Source organism: Mandrillus leucophaeus, unplaced genomic scaffold, assembly GCF_000951045.1.
Source record: "Mandrillus leucophaeus isolate KB7577 unplaced genomic scaffold, Mleu.le_1.0 Scaffold509, whole genome shotgun sequence".
NCBI classification, from domain to species: domain Eukaryota; kingdom Metazoa; phylum Chordata; class Mammalia; order Primates; family Cercopithecidae; genus Mandrillus; species Mandrillus leucophaeus.
This window is the reverse complement of record NW_012105464.1, coordinates 1,418,468-1,436,320: the sequence shown is the minus strand read 5'-3', so window position 1 is coordinate 1,436,320 and position 17,853 is coordinate 1,418,468. Positions and strand designations below refer to the sequence as shown.

Sequence of the window (17,853 nt, the reverse complement as noted above, 5' to 3'; positions counted from 1 at the left end):
GGAAAATGCCATAAATATGTCATTTAATATTTTCATTTCATAGCATTGGACACACAGCTCGACATATTGAAATATTGACTCCTTAGAGGAAAATAAATGGAAAAAAGAAAACAAAAAGAATTACATTTTTCTGTTGCAGAATCTCGGGCCCCAGGCATGAGGCCCAAGTGCCCCAGTGTCCTGGCCTGCGGGAGGTGCTGAGAGGTCAGCCGGGTCCTCTGGGGAGGGAGGCTGTGCCCATAATCCATAACCATAAGGCTGTATGGCAAAAATTGTCTTGGGTGTCCTTGGCCTTGTCAGCTCAGACTCTCAGTCATAGGTCCCTTAGGGGTCCTGCCTGTAGGAGAGCTGGTTAACTGACTGGTTGAACATGCGCTGGGTGAGGTCCTAGTCCACAGGAATGGTGACGTGTTGGAGCTGGTAGAGCTTGTGTCCATCTGTGACCTGGTTGAACCACCACTGTCCTTACTGGACCTCTGTCTCTGTAATCTGTTGGGCATTGGTGGCAAGCATCTAGATCTGTTTCTGCACAACTTCAGTACCTGATACAGGCTGGACTAAGATAATATATTCTAGCTGGCCTGACTTCAGCTGCACTGGGATTTTCTGGATCTCTCCTGTTTTAGTTAATCTGTTGCATAACCTGCATAGTCTGTCCAGTGTCACTCTGGCACTGTTAGGCTTGACCCTGTGGTTGGGCCTGGACAATCTGCACCTGCTGACCTTCTCCAACCTGCATTGTCAGGGGCATGATCTGGCCCTGCTGAGGCTGCATGATGATCTACCCAAGCTGGACGGTGGTCATAGAGCTGGTGGTCTCCTGGCCTTGTTGCTGTCCCTAGACTTGGACCGTGGAGAGTTGCTAAGCCAGTGTGAAGTAGTACTAGATGGGCTTGGCAGGAGTTATAGACTGCTGCACCTCCTCCTAACGCTTTGGAGGGTTCAGTTCATTTGTGAAAACAATATCAATGAGAAAGTCAAACTGATCTAATTTTGTAATTCCCATAGTGACATCATTTCCCTATAGAGTCCAGTGCTTTTTAGTCTCTGTGTGAATCTAGGCTCAAAGAGTCAACTCTGTGATAAAAATCTGGGCTGCCTTGGCAAAGAGCACAGGAGCTTCTCTACTGATCATCTTTATATTATTGTTTCATAATCTTCTTAATACCAGCCGTGGAAGTTCCTGCACTAGTAAATCTTTCACTGTTAAATTCTGGATTTCTTCCAGGACGTGAAGTCAACAAGGACTGTAGGCTTTACTGGGCATTACTGCTGCTAGTGCCACAAAATCCACATTCTGTGAACATTTTGAAAAATGCCTCCACACAGGAGTCCAGGGAAGAGCAGGAACTCTCCCTGCACTCCTGCTAAGCAGGGCAATGCAGAGGGCCCAGGCAAGGTAGATAGGGAAGAAGCAGGCATTATGGAGAACAGAGGGTGTGAAGCAGGGACTCAAACAAGATGGCGGCCATGGCATTTGCACATGGCCCTTTTTTTTCCTTCCCCCTTCCTTGGCACCTGGACTCCCAGTATGGTGCAATGTGCAGAACCTTTGACCCTTTTCTTTCTTTCTTTTTTTTTTTTTTTTTGAGACAGGGTCTGACTCTGTCGCCCAGGCTGTGGAGTGCAGTGGTGCGATCTCGGCTCACTGAAAGATCCACCTCTCAGGTTCAGGCCATTCTCCTGCCTCAGCCTCCCGAGTAGCTGGGACTACAGGCACCTGCCACCACGCCCGGCTAATCTTTTTGTATTTTTAGTAGAGATGGGGTTTCACCATGTTCGCCAGGATGGTTTTGATCTCCCGACCTTGTGATCCACCCGCCTTGGCCCCCCAAAGTGCTGGGATTACAGGCGTGAGCCACCGCGCCTGGCCCCTTTGACCCTTTTCTAGTCATGCTTTTTAATGTTATTGAGTTGTAGGAGTTCTTCATATATTCTTTATATTAACTTCTTATCTGGTAAGTGGTTTGTAAATATATTCTCCCATTTTGTAGGCTGTCTGCTTAGTATGTTAATTATTTCCTGTGCTGGGCAGAAGTTTTTAAGTTTGATGTAGTCCCATTTGTATATTTTTGATTTTGTTGCATGTGTTTTGGGTGTCATATCCAACAAATCATTGCCCATTCCAATTTCCAAGTAGACAGTAAGAGAATCAAACTTCCATATCTGCAATGCTCCTCCTGCCAATCTCACCAGCACCAAGTGTGCAAAAAATTTCCCCTGACTCACAGTTTCTGCACCAGAAAAAGTCAAATTGAGGCATACATCTAGGTTCTCCATTATCTCGGGTTCCCGGATAACAGATTTGCTCATGACTCAATCCACAGGAAGCATTAGGAGTGCCTAAAGAGATAAATATCCCCGAGGACAGCCAGAGATAAAGGGAGAAGGCAGAACTACCATCCTCAGCACTGGAAACTCTGCTCTGTAATTCAGCCATAGGAGATGCCAAGTCAGAGTGACTGTTCAGTAGCACCACACTGTAAGATATTTATTACACAGGTGCTCGGGGAATAAACTCTTAGCCAGCTGTGCTAGGCCATTCTTGCATTGCCATAAAGTAATACCTGAGACTGGATAATTTAGGGAAAAAAGAGGTTTAATTGGCTCATGGTTCTGCAGGCTTTATAGGAAGCATGGTGCTGGCATCTACTCAGTTTCTGGAGAGGCCACAGGAAGCTGACAATGACAGCAGAAGGTAAAGAGGGAGCAGGCACGTCCCATGGTGAAAGCAGGAGCAAGAGAGAGAGTAGTGGGGAAGGTGCCACAATCTTTTAAATGACAAGCTTGCACAAGTACTCGCCATCACGAAAACAGTACCAAGCCATGAGGGATCTGTCCCCATGATCCAAACACCTCCCACCAGGTTCCACCTCCAGCACTGGGGAATAAAATTCACCATGAGCTTGGAGTGGGGACAAATATTCAAACCATATCACCAGACTTCTCATACTACTGGGTTAACCCCTTTGGAACCTCTCCTGTTCAGAATAGGCAACACTGTGATTATGTGCTAGAATTGAGGCAAAACTGGGCTTAAAGCACTATCTAGTGGCAACAAGGAGCCAGAAACCTGGTGGTAAAAAAGAAAAAGAAAACCAACAGGAAAGTGGTGAAGAATCTCGAAGCAAACATATGCAGTAAATAACAAAACAAACCAGACAGGGAAGACTTGAATAAATAACTAATCCTTCAATGCAAAGACATAGTTGTACATCCACAAGAAACAATGACATCAAGGAACCACGGTCTCCCCAACTGAACAAAGCAAGAAACCACTGACTGACCCTAACAAGACTGTGATATGTGAACTCTCTGACCAAGAATTCAAAACAGCAGTTTTAAGAAAACTCAGTGATCTCAAAGATAACACAAAAGAGCAATCCAGAAATTTATCAGAGAAATTTAACAAAGAGGTAGAAATAGCAATAATAAAATTCAGCAGAAATCTTGGAACACCACAAATATATATACCTACTAGGTACTTACAAAAATTTAAAATAAAAAGTGTTTATAAAAGAAATCTTGGAACAGAGAAATAAATTTGCCGAACTAAAAAATTTATTACAGGCTCTCAACAGCAGCATAAATCAAGCAGAGGAAAAAATTAACTCAAAGGGTATTTATAAATACACAGAAAACAAACATCAAAAAAAGTATTCCATGACAATTGATTGGAAGAATTAATATTATTAAAATAACAATACAACCCAAAGACATTTAGAAATTCAATGCAAACCCTATCAAAATACCAATGACATTCTTGACAGAAATAGAGAAAAACAGTCCTATAACTCATATTGGAACCACAAAAGATCCTTAATAGCCAAAGCAATTATGAGCAAAAAGAACAAAGCTGGAGGCATCACACTACCTGACTTCAAATATAATTCAAATATAGTAGTGATGTAAGTATAGTACTGGCATAAAAATAGACACATAGACCAATAGAACAGAATAAAGAATGCACATAAGAAATCATATATTTACAACCAACTCTTTCTTGACAAAGGTGCCAAGAACCTATAATGGGGAAAGGACAACCTCTTCAATAAATGATGCTGAGAAAATGGGATATCCATATGCAAAAGAATAAAAAAGGCCCCTTTTCCTCTACATATACAAAAAACAAACCAAAATTGATTAAATGCTTAAATCTATGATCTGAAATGATGAAACTATTAAAAGAGAACATTGGGGATGCTTCAGGATATTGGTCTGGGATCTTTTTAACATAAGATCTCAAAAGCACGTGCAACCAAAGCAAAAATACACAAATGAGACTATAACAAGCTATAAAGCTTCTGTGAAGCAAAGAAAATAATGAAAATTGAAAGTACAATCCACAGAATGGAAGACAACGTTTGCAAACTATCCAACTGACAAGGGATTATTTATCAGAATATATAAGGAGCTCAAACAACTCAATAACAAAAAGAAATCTTAATAAACCAACTTAAAAATGAACAAAAGATATAAGCAATTCTCAAAATAAGAAATGTAAATGGTCAACAGGTATATACAAAATACTTAACATCACTAATCATCAGAGAAATGCAAATCGAAACCACAATGAGATATCATCCCACTCCCGTTAAAATGGCTTTTATCCAAAATACAGGGAAGAAAAGATGCTAACAAGGATGTGGAGGAAGGGGAACACTCATAGACTGTTGGTGGGAATATAGATTAGTATAATCATTATTGAAAACTGTATAGAGGTTCCTCATAAAACTGAAATTAGAATTACAATATCTTCCAGAAATTCTACTACTGAATGTATATCCAAAAGAAAGAAAACCAACATATTGAAGATATACCTGCACTCTCATATTTATTGCAGCAGCATTCACAATAGCCAAAACATAGAATCCACCCAAGTGTCCACAATAGTTGAATAAAAAAGAAAACGTGGTATACATACACAATGAAATACTATTCATCCATAAAAAATAATGAAATCATGTCATTTGCAACAACCTGGATGGAATTGGAGACAATTATGTTAAGTGTAATGAGCCAAACACAGAAAGACAAATATCACATGTTCTCACTCATACGTGGGAGCTAAAGAAGTGGGTCTCATGAAGATGGAAAATAGGTTAGTGGCTGCCAAAGGCCAAGAAGGGTGCTGAGGAGGGGGGAGATAAAGAGGAGTTGATATATGGGTACAGATATAGAATTTGATAGAAGAAATAAACCTAGTGTTTTATAGATCAGTACGATGACTATAGTTTTCATTGTTTATTTCAAAGTAGCTTGAGTATAACAATTCAAATGTTTCTAGCATAAATAAAAGACAAGTATTTAAGGTGATGAATCTTCTAATTACACTGATTTAATCTTCCAAATTATACGAATACATTAAGTTCTCACATGAATCCTCCAAAAAGTTTCCAACTAATAAATTTGAGTGTTGAGGTTTTATCCTGAAACTTTACTGAATTTGCTTATTAGTTCTAAGAAGTTTCCTTATATATTCGTGTGTGAAATCTTTAGGGTTTTGTACGTATAAGATCATGTCATTTTCAAACAAAAATAATTGTACTTCCTTCTTTCAAATTTGGCTGACTTTTGTTTGTTTTCTAGCCTAATTTCTCCTGCTAGGACTTCCAGTACTATGTTGAGTAGAAATGATGAGAGTGATAATCATTGCCTAATCTTGCAGTAAAAACTTTTGTTTTTTTCATTGTTGAGTGTGATGTTAGTTGTGGGCTTTTCATATATGATCATTATTATGTTGAGGTAGTTTCCTTCTATTCTCAATTTGTTGAGTATTTTTATTAAGAAAGGGTGTTGAATGTTGTCAAATTCTTTTTCTACACTAATTGAGATGATCATGTAATTCTTGTCCTTCATTCTATTAACATGAAGATTATAGTTGTTGATTTTCATATGTTAAAACATGCTTGCATTCCAGGGATAAATCCCACTTGGTAATCGTGTAGAATCTTTTAAGTATGTTGTGGAGGTTAGTTTGCTAGTATTTCATTGAGGATTTTTGCTTTTGTGTTAATCAGAAATGTTGTCCTGTAGTTTATTTTTCCTGTATATCTGGCTTTGGTACTAGGGTAACTCTGGCCTCATAAAATGTGTTAAGAAGTGTTTCTTTTTCAATTTTTTGAAGAGTTTTAGAAGAATTGTCATTAAATATTTTTTAACTATTTGGTGGAATTCTCTACTATGGCCAACTGTCCCTGGGCTTTTGCTTTTTGGGAGATTTTTGATTACTGATTCAACCTTCTTAATAGTTATAGATCTATTCATATTTTCTATGCTTTATAATTCATTCATGGTAATTTGTATGTTCCCAGAAATTTGTTCATTTCTTATAATCATCCAATTTATTTGCATAATTGTTAATAATATTTTATAATTGTTTTTATTTCTGTGGCATTAATTCTATCGTCTCTTCTTTCATTTCTGATTTTAATTATTTGAGTCTTCTCTCTTTTTTCTTAGTTACTCTAGCTAAAGTTTTGCCCAATTCTTTATGAAAAAGTAACTCTTGGTTTTATTGTTTTTTCCTACTGTTTTTCTATTCTTGTCTTTTATTTTTGTTCTAATACTTATTACTTTCTTCCTTCTGCTATCTTTGAGTTTATGTCATTTTTCTTTTTCTAATTCCTCGATTTGTAAAGGTACATTGTTGATTTGAGACCTTTCTTTTTTTATAATGTAGGCATTTATCACTATAAACCTTCCTCTGAGTATTTCTTTTGCTGTATCCCATAAGTTTTGGTATGTTGTGTTTTCTTTTCACTGGGGTCAAGATATTTCTAATTCTCTTTGTGATTTATTCCTTGGCCCATTGGTTTTTCAAGTATATGTTGTTTAATTTCCACATATTTGTGAATTTTTCAGTTTTTCTACATGTATTGGGTTCTAGTTATATTCAATTGTGGTCAGAAAAGATACTCGGTATAATTTAAAACTTCTTAAATGTATTAAGATTTCTTCTTTGGCCTAATGCATGATTTATTTTAGATAATCTTCCATGTGTGCCTGAAAACAAAATGGATGGATTGTTCTGTATATGTCTCCTAGCCTCAATTGTGTTCTATACTGTTGTTCAAGTCCTCTCTTTCCTTATTTATCTTCTGTCTGGTTGTTCTATTCATTGTTGAAAATGAGGTTTTGAAATCTCCTAATATTATTGTGTTACTGCCAATTTCTTCCCTCAATTCTGTCAATTTTTGCTTCATATATTTGGGAGTTTTGATGTAAAGTGAATATATTTTACAAATGTTATGTCTTCCTGGTGAATTGACCATTAATCATTATATAATGCCCTTCCTCCTCATTTTTGATTTAAAGTCTGTTTTATCTGATGTAAGTAAGGCCACTCCAGTTCTCACTTAGTTACAATTTGCATGGATTATCTTTTTCCATAATTTTGCTTTCAGCCTATTTGTGTCTTTACATCTAAGGTTAGTCTATGTAAGCATATAGTTGCATCTTTTAAAAAATACATTCAACCTTTCTATGTCTTTTTGATTACAGGGTTTAATTGATTTATATTTTAAAAGTACTGATAGGGAAGTCTTACTATTAATATTTTCATAATTGTTGATTATTTGTCTTGTAGCTAACATGTCCCTCTTGCTCTGTTGCTGCCTTTCTTTGTGTGTGTATGTGTGTGTGTGTTTTTTCTGTATTGACATGCCTGGATTCTTTTTTCATTTCTTTTGTGTATCTTCTGCAGGTATAGTTTTTGTGGTGACCATTGGACTTACCTAAACTATCTTATTGTTATAACAATTTATTTTAAGCTGATAACAACCTAACATCAACTGCATGCAAAAATTTTATTATTTCATGTCTCCCCAGCCCCACTTTATGTTATTGATTTTACAAATTTTATATTTATATGTTGTGTATCAATTAACATAGTTTGATCATTATAACTATTTTTTATGATTTTAATTCTACACCAGAATTAAGAGCTTTAAGCACCTCCATTACAGCATTACAATATTCTTTATTTGTCTATACATTTACCATTGTAAACCAAAAATAAAATTTTAAGGTCCCCAGACCATCTGAATGGATACCTCTTCTTGGCCAAGCACATTCCAAAGTAAAACTGAAAAGAACTAGTTCAGGCCATGATTAGAAGGAGGAGCCGGACATGCCTCATTTTACCCACTTCCCTTTTGAAATTACTGATAGAACAGACTCTTTATGTCTGATAAGAAATATTTACTAATTTACTGTCTATTCTCTTCGAAGCCTGCTAACTAGTATTCTCCACAATGCCTTATTGTAACCCAGACATTCCTTTCTATTGATAATAACTCTTTCAACCAATTGGCAATCAGAAAATCTTTGATTCTGCCTATGACTTGGAAGCCCCCACTTCCAATTGTCCTGCCTTTCTGGACCAAACCAATGTGCATATTACATGTATTGATCGATGCCTTAAATCTCCTTAAAATGTATCAAACCAGATTCTAGCCCAACCGTCTTGTGCACATGTTCTCAGGATCTCCTGAGGGTGGTATCACAGGCTATTGGTCACTCATATTTGACTTAGAATAAGTATCTTCAAATATTTTACAGAGTTTGACTCTTTCTGTCGACACATTTATAAATGAATTTTATGTCTTCAGATACTTTCATGTTGCTGTCTAGGGTCCTTATAGGATTCTCTCTAGCATTTTTCATGAGGCAGTTCCAGAAGGTAAGGACCTCTTCAGTTTTTGTTTATCAGAATAGCATCATTTCCAATTGTTGAAGAATAATTTTGTCAGACATTGTATTCTTGGCTGATTGTGTCGGGTTTTTATTTCCTCTTTCAGTATAACTGAAACTGCCTTCACAAAATTATAACTGAGGAACTTATGACAGTGAAAGAAATCAGACCTAACCGACTCCATCTTGCTTCTAACCATTAAGCTGTCCTTGTTCATTCCTGGGCGTAGGCTGAACTAACCTTGGGAGGGAATTTTACTGAGCCCACACCTGCCAAATTATCTTTAAACACTCCAATCCCCGAATGCTCCGGGAGACTGATTTGAGTAATAATCAGGCATCCAAACTATGCTGCATCTCTGTCAGCAACACAGGTAAGGCAAGGCAGAAACCAGTACCTCAGGAATCCTCCGAAGAGCTGGAACACCAGACGCATGCTCTGCTCTTCTCCCTTCTTCCTGTGGGAGAAGCTGTATCCTGGATGCTCTCTCTCCATTGTTCTGAGCTTTTCTCGCCTCTGTCTGTAGCACTGCACAGCCTCTGGTACCACAGCAAGACATCTTCACTCTCCCTTGCTTTCAGCGACTCCCATGCACTTGAACTACATTGGTTCTGTCAGCACTCTTAGGTGACATAAAAACGTTCCTAGAACAGCCCTCTGAAAAACCTGAATGCTGATACACATTCCAGTCTTCTCAGCCCTTCTCCCCAAGAAAGAAGCCACAAGCTGCATTTGTATATCCTCTCAGTCATGTCAAATTGTGTTGGCTTGCAGGTGGGGTGGATATTGGTAGAGTGAACCAGCTCTTCTTACCTGTTTAAATGCAGCTGTTTTTAGTTGTGTGCTCACCTGGGTTACTTAAACCTCTTAACTGGTTTCTGGAGTTACGAGGAAAGCATTTTGATTCTCATGTTGTTGTAAAGTCAGTGTCTCTGTGGAAGAATGAAGTCTGGGACTTCTTATTCTATTGTATTGCTGATGTCACTCCCCTAATTAATCCCCTTTTATCTTTATTTCCAAATCAGAGAAACTGAACAGGTGAAATGATCATCTACCAAAACAAGATATAGAATCTGCTAACCCAAAATCGGTGTGTGTTATGACAAAGCACTTACATGTTGGTCAATGCACCATTTAGACATTCCAGCTTGAGTGAGGAGAGCTTGAGTGGCTATTCAAGGTCTTCATATCCCCCGCTCAATTTGTGAAACTCTTTGAAAGCACAGCATTTTGAAGCATTGGTTTGAATTCTATCGACTATAAACGTAAAATACCTTTCTTAGTAAATTTTCCTCATGCCGAACTCTAATTCTGTTGGTGAGTACCTATGATATATGTCACATGTCACTCATTTTTCCCAGTATGTATTATTTGAATACATAATAACCAAGGTGATCCACATGGCATTTAAAGTTACAGTTTTATCAAGTGGGAATGAAATTAATGCAAGTGGAAGATACTTTTATTTTGAAAGTCAGGGCATGGACATGTCCTCCTAGGTTCATTAAAATGACATTCATCTTTAAGTAAAACCAAAGCACAGAGATGATGAATTTTAAGTGCTCTGCTGAAATTCTGAAACATTTTATTAAATCATTTTTCATATTCATTTCTATTCAGTTTGAATGCTAAAAATTTTCAGGCTATAATGAAGGTTATAAAGGTCAAATAAAACAAAAGAGTGAAATAATATAAAATTAACAGAATAAATATAAAATAATTTAATATATTTTATAAAAGTAATTAAATGAACAATGGAAAATACATTTAATTTTATATTGAATAGGAATTTGTAAACAGAATAAAATATTCCCATGTTTTATCATATTCTACCTTATTTTTGGCTTGGGAGAAGCAATACAATTTTGATTTCCAAAAACGTACACTTACAAAGGTAAGGTACAAAGGATAACTCATGAAAAGGTAGAGTGCACTCCAAAATAACTACTTGAATACTCTAATATTCAGATAAATCTGAAGAAAATATAGGGCAATGGATGTTAAAAGTATAAAATAATAGTGGAAGAAGCATAAAGTTGAATCAAGCCTAATTGATATGAGCTTACTAATAAGATATTCTACATTTAATGTTGAAGCTCAGCGAGTTAGAGTTTGGTTGGTTGGCTGAAACATGGACCAACAAATAGCTCACAGTGAGCAAGCTGGAAATGCCAAACCTGCTTTGGTTTTGTGTAGAGGAAGGGATTCAAAGGCTTAGGGAGTATGAAATGTTCTACTCACTCACAGTGAGAGGATACAGAAGACACAGCTTTCATTAACACTGTGAGAAATAAATTCTTGAGATGAGTCCTGGCATTACTGAAGAGTTGTGTGATCATTTTTCTCTGTAGGCCAGACATTACAGTGAGAACTGGGAAACCCTCATGCAGTAGGACTAATTGGATCCCAGGGCGGCAGAGATCAAGTGGTGGCATTCAACTATCAAAGACAAGGTGGGCATTGTTCCCATAATGGATCACAGAATCAAAACAGCAATCAGAATAGTCTCATTCACAAGACCTATGGTATTGGCTAGATAATTATTGTGTTCCTAGAAGTAAAATGGATATAAAGCCTACTAAATCCTAACTTGATCTTATAAGAAGAAAAGTTCTAGCTTAAGTGAATAAAAGTCTAACCTGAGTAATAAAAACAGAGAGTCATGGCCCTTCAATCGGTTCCTAAACTTGAGCCAGGTTACAGACCAAGAACCACCTAGATGAAGGGGAGGCCAGGTATCCTTATGCAAGGACCTCAATACATTGCTAAAAATTTATAATGTTAATCTGTTTCATAGCCTTCCCCAAAAGCACTTAAGACCTTTTATCAGGGTAACTGTGCATTGGGGAAAATAAAATAATTAGACCTCTCAGGGTTTACTGGACACTGGCTCTGAGCTGACACTAATTCCAGGAAGCTCAAAATTTCACTGTGGTCCACCAATCAAAGTAAGAACTTATGGAAGTCATGTAATCAAAAGTTTTAGCTCACATTAATCTCCCAGTGGGTACACTGGGTCCCTAAACCAATTCTGTAGTTATTTCCCCAATTTAGAAAAGCATAATTGAAATAGATATACTCAGTAGCTGGCAAATTGCCTACATTGGTTCCCTGACATGTGGAATAAGGTTCATTATGATGAGAAAAGCCAAGTGGAAGCCACTAGAACTCCCTAAACCTTGGAAAGTAGTCAAGTAAAAGGAATACTACTTTCTTGGTGGGATTGCAGAGATTAGTGCCATCATAAAAAAACCTGAAAGAGGCTGGGGTGATGATTCCCACCGTATCCCCATTTAACTTGCCTTTGTGGCCTGTGCAAGAAACAGACCAATCTTGAAGAGTGACAGCAGATAATCATAAGCTTAATCAGGTGATGACTCTAATTGCAGCTGATGTACCATATATGGTTTTGTTGTTTTAGCGAATTAACACATCCCGTGGTATGTGGTATGTAGCTATTGATGTGTCAAATTCCTTTTTCTCCATATCTGTCAATAAGGACCACCAGAAGCAATTTGCTTTCGGCTAAGGCCAGCAAATCACCTCCACTGTTCAGCCCTATGTTAAAATTTAGTTCATAGAGATATTGATTCCCTCTCTTTCCCACAAGATATCTATCACGCTGATCCATCACATTGGTTACATTATGCTGATTAGACCCAGTGAGCAAAAAGTAGGAACTATTTTAGACTTATTGGTAAGACATTTGCATGTCAGAGCTGGGACACTGGTCTTTTCCAGACTTCAGAATAAATCTGAAACATCAGCTCTTCTTGGGCCTCAAGCCTCCCAGCTTTCAAACTGTAACATATACCATCAGGTCTCCTGATTCTAAGGCCTTCAGACTCAGGTTGGAACTACGTATCGGCTCTCCTAGGTTTCTAGTCTGCTTACTGAAGATCATGGGACCTCTCAGTCATCATATTGGTTCTGTTTCTCTGGAGAACTTTAACATATCACCTTCTTCATGTCAAATTCCCCAAATTGTAGGAAAAAACAGCCATAGAGAACCAATGCCTACAGAATTTAAGCCATGTTTTATTTAGAAAATTATCTACAATAGACCTCTGGAGTACTAATAATGTTCTCTTTCCTGACAAGAATTTTGAATACAAGAGTGTTTATTTTATAATTATTTGTTAAAATATGCAATAACTTTAAGTCATTTTTTCCATGTCATTTCAAGGGGAAACCCTTAAAAATAAGCAAAACCAAAATTCAGTAAACTAATGATAAACCAAGATAAACCAAGATACCCTCAACTTGTACTCTTCTGATAATAGAAAAATAAAATTGGTATGGCTTCCACTGAGTACAAATGTAGAAGTTTTTGGAAATTTCTTTACAAATGTAAAATTAGTGTTGGGATTTCAGAATTTGAAAATTTTAGCAAAAATAAATCTCTACTCTCTCCCTCAAAATTATCATTAAAGAAACAGACAGCAGAGTGCTACTTTCAGTGGTCAGTGGAGACAAACACAATATGCCCTACCATGAAGTATCTGAAAAAATTATTTGTAACACTATTAGTTAAAAAATACCAGCTAACATGTCTGGAGGAATTTGAAATGGTGAAATGTAAAAGCCAGGTGATGTTTGGAAACAAATATAAATATTCAACATACTCTTACCTTGCACTAAAAATGTGGTCTCCAAAATATGAAAATGTCCTAAAGAATTGCTCTTTGTAATCCTTAAAGGTGTTTTGAGTACCTAAAAAGTTGCTTCTCACTATGTACTAGTAGTCCTTAGATGTACTTAACTCTCTTTCCATAGTTTTAAAAATATATATTTAATTAATACATCTTCAAAACGCACATAAAGAGCAGATATTAATTTACCTGCATTACAGTTATTAAACTGTTGCCAAACTGAGGACATTCCAAGTGGCTTGATCTGGGTCTGATTCATTCTTTGCTGGTCTCTTCTACATGATGCGGGTTCCTACCTTTTTAAAAACCAATAAGGTATCTAAAAACAGATACATATACCAATGGAATAAAATAAAGAACCCTTAAGTAAATTCATTTATTTAGAGCCAACTAATTTTCCACAAAGGTGCCCAAAACACACGTTGGAGAAATGATAATTTCTCCAATACATAGGGCTGAAAAACTAAATATCTATATGCAGAAGACATAAATTAGACCCCAATATCTCACTGTATAAAGAAATAAACTCAAAATGGGTTAAATATTTAAATGTAAGACCTAAAACTGTGAAACTACTAGAAGAAAATATTGCAGAAATGCTTCAGGACATAGGTGTGAGCAAAAAATTTTTGGAGAAGAACACAAAAGTAAAGGCAAGCAAAGCAAAAATCAGCAAATGGGATTATATCTAACTAAAAAACTTCTGCACAGCAATGTAAAGAATCAGGAAAGTGAAGAAAAAACTTGCAGAATAAGATAAAATATTTGCAAACTATTCATTTAACAAAGGACTAATATCTAGAATATAAAATAAATTAAAACAACAGCAAAAAATCCCCAAAAACAAATAATCCAATTTAAAAATGGGCAAATGATCTGAATAGACATTTCTCAAAATGAGACATGAAAACAGCCAATAAGTATAGGAAAAAAAATGCTCAACATCACTAATCATCAGGGAATTGCAAAGCAAAACCACAACGATATATCACCTTACTCCAGTTAGAATGGCTATTACCAAAACAAAACAAAACAAAACAAAACAAAACAAAATGCCGGCAAGGACATGGAGAAAAGGAAACTTCTACACATTGTTTGTGAGAATGTAAATTAGTACAGTCACTATAGAAAACAGTATAAAGATTCCTCAAAAAACTAAAAATATAACTACCATATGATCCCACAATTCCACTACTTGGTATAAATATAATAAATAAATAAATAAATAAATAAAATAAAAGCAATATGTTGAAGAGATATCTGCATTCCCACCTTTATTGTATCACTATTCATAATAACCAGGATGGGGACTTAACCCAAGTGCCAATCAATAGATGAATGGAAACGAAAATGAGTTATATGTTCATGATAAAACACTATTGAGCGAAACATAACAAAGAAGAAAATCCTGTCATTCAAGACAACATGGATTAACTGGGGGACATTGTAAAGTGAAATAAGCCAGGCACAGAAAGATAAATACCACATGTTCTCACTCATATGTGAAAGCTAAAAAGAACTCACAGAAGTAGAGAGTAGAATAGTGGTTACTAGAGAGGCTGGGAAATTGTTTGGGGGTCAGGTATAAGAAGTTGGTTAACAGATACAAAATTATAGCTAGTTAGGAGGAATAAGATCTAGTGTTCTATATCACTATAGGGTGACTGCAGTTAACAGTAATTGTGTATTTTCTTTTTTAAAAATTTGCTTTATCTTGTTTTTTTAAGTACAAGGGTACATGTGCAGGATGTACAGGTTTGTAACATAGGTAAATCATGTGTCATGATGGTTTGCTGCACAGATGATCCCATCACCAAGGTATTAAACCCACCATCCATCAGCTATTCTTCCTGATGCTCTCCCTCCTTCCACTCCTCACCTCTGAGAGGCCCCAATATCTGTTGTTCTCCCCAGTGTGTCCATGTGTTCTCATCATTCAGCTCCCACTTATAAGAGAGAAGAACATGCGGTATTTGGTTGTCTGCTCTTTTGTTAATTTGCTGAGAATAATGGCTTCCAGCTCCATCCATGTCCCTGCAAAGGACATGATATCATTCCTTTTTATGGCTGCATAGTATTCCATGGTGTATATATACCGCATTTTCTTTATCCAGTCTATCATTGACAGGCAGTTAGACTGACTCCTTGTCTTTGCTGTTGTGAATAGTGCTGCAATGAACATACACGTGCATGTATCTTTATAATAGAATTACTTATATTCCTTTGGGTATATACCCAGTAATGAAATTGCTGGGTCAAATAGTATTTCTGCTTCTAGGCCGCTGAGGAATTGCCACACTGTTTTCCACAATGGCTGAACTAATTTACACTCCCACCAATAGTGTAAAAGCATTCTTTTTCTCCACAACCTCGCCAGTATCTATTTTTTTTTGACTTCTTAATAATAACCATTCTGACTGGTGTGAGATGATATCTCATTGTGATTTTATTTATTTATTTATTTATTTATTTATTTTGAAACAAAGTTTCACTCCTGTTGCCCAGGCTGGAGTGCAATGGCGCAATCTTGGCTCACTGCAACTTCCACCTCCCAGGTTCAAGTGATTCTCCTGTCTCAGCCTCCCGAGTAGCGGGGATTACAGATGCCCACCACCACACCCAGCTAATTTTTGTATTTTTAGTAGAGATGGGGTTTCGCCATGTTGGCCAGGCTGGTCTTGAACTCCTGACCTCAGGTGATCCACCCGCTTTGGCCTCCCAAAGTGTTGGGATTACAAGCCTGCGCCTTGGCACTCGGTCTCAGTGTGGTTTTAATTTGCATTTCTCTAATGATCAGTGATGTTGAGCTTGTTTTCAAATTTGTTGGCCACATGTATATCTATTTTTGAAAAGTGTCTGTCCATGTTCTTTACCCACTTTTTAATGAAGCTAATTTTTTTTGTAAATTTGTTTAAGTTCTTTATAGATGCTGAACATTAGACCTTTGTCAGATTAATAGATCGCAAAAATTTTCTCCCATTCTGTACATTGTCTGTTTACTCTGATAGTAGTTTAGTTTGCTGTGCAAAAGCTCTTTAGTTTAATTAGATCCCATTTGTCAATTTTTGCTTTCATCGCAATTGCTTTTGGCATCTTTGTTGTGCAATCTTTGCCCATCCCTATGTCCTGAATGGTATTGCCTAGATTTTCGTCTAAGATTTTTATAGTTTTTTGTTTTATATTTAAGTTTTTAGTTCAGCTTGAGTTGATTTTTGTATATGGTGCAAGGAAGGGGTCCAGTTTTAATTTTCTGCATATGGCTAGCCAGTTATCCCAGCACCATTTAGCAAATACGGAATCCTTTTTACATTGATAGTTTGTGTCAGGTTTGTCAAAGAGCAGGTGGTTGTAGGTGTGTGACCTTAATTCTGGGCTCTCTATTCTGTTCCATTGGTCTATGTGTCTGTTTTTGTAACAGTACCATGCTATTTTGGTTACTGTAGAGTTGTAGAATAGTTCGAAGTTGGGTAGCATGATGCCTCTTGCCTTGTTCTTTTTGCCTAGGATTGCCTTAGCTATTTGGGCTCTTTTTGGTCCCATACGAATTTTAAAAATAGGTTTTTTTTTTTTCTAATTCTGTGAATAATTTCAATGGTAAGTTTTTTTGTTTTTGTTTTTGTTTTTTTCTTGATGGAGTTTTGCTGTTGTTGCCCAGGCTGGAGTGCAGTGGCATGATCTTGGCTCACCGCAACCACCACCTCCTGAGTTCAAGCTATTCTCCTGCCTCAGTCTCCCAAGTAGCTGGGATTACAGGCATGCACCACCATGCCCAGCTAATTTTGTATTTTTGGTAGAGACAGGGTTTCTCCATGTTGGTCAGGCTGGTCTGTAACTCTCCACCTCAGGTAATCCACCTGCCTCGGCCTCCCAAAGTGCTGGGATTACAGGCGTGAGCCACCGCACCGGGCCAATGGCAGTTTAATTGGAATCACATTGTATCTATAAATTGCTTTGGGCAATATGGCCATTTTCACTATATTGATTCTTCCTATCTATGAGCATGGAATATCTTTCCATTTGTTTGTGTCATCTCTGATTTCTTTGAGCATTGGTTTGTAGTTCTCATTGAATAGGTCCTTCACTTTCCTCGTTAGCTGTATTCTTATGTATTTTGTTCTATTTGTGGCAATTGTGAATGAAAGTTCATTCATTATTTGGCTCTCTGCTTGCTTTTTGTTGGTGTATAGGGATGCTGGTGATTTTTGCACATTGATTTTGTATCCTGAGACTTTGCTGAAGTTGCTTATCAGCTTAAGAAGCTTTTGGGCTGAGATGATGGCATTTTAAATAAATCTCCAAATAAATAAAATAAAAAATGAAAAGAAGAGATTACAACTGATACCACAGAAATTCAAAGACTCATTAGTGACTACTATGAGCGACTATATGCCAGTAAATTGGGAAATCTAGAAGAAATGGACAAATTCCTAGACACGTACAAGCTACCAAGATTGAACAAGAAAGAAACCCCAAACCGGAACAGACCAATAACAAGTAACAAAGAAA

The 17,853-nt window shown here is 36.9% G+C and overlaps 1 pseudogene; it reads right to left on the bottom strand.

Annotated features, from left to right (window-relative positions):
- Positions 1-324: 324 nt before the first annotated feature.
- LOC105551156 lies at positions 325-1,307 on the bottom strand (annotated as a pseudogene).
- Positions 1,308-17,853: the final 16,546 nt, after the last annotated feature.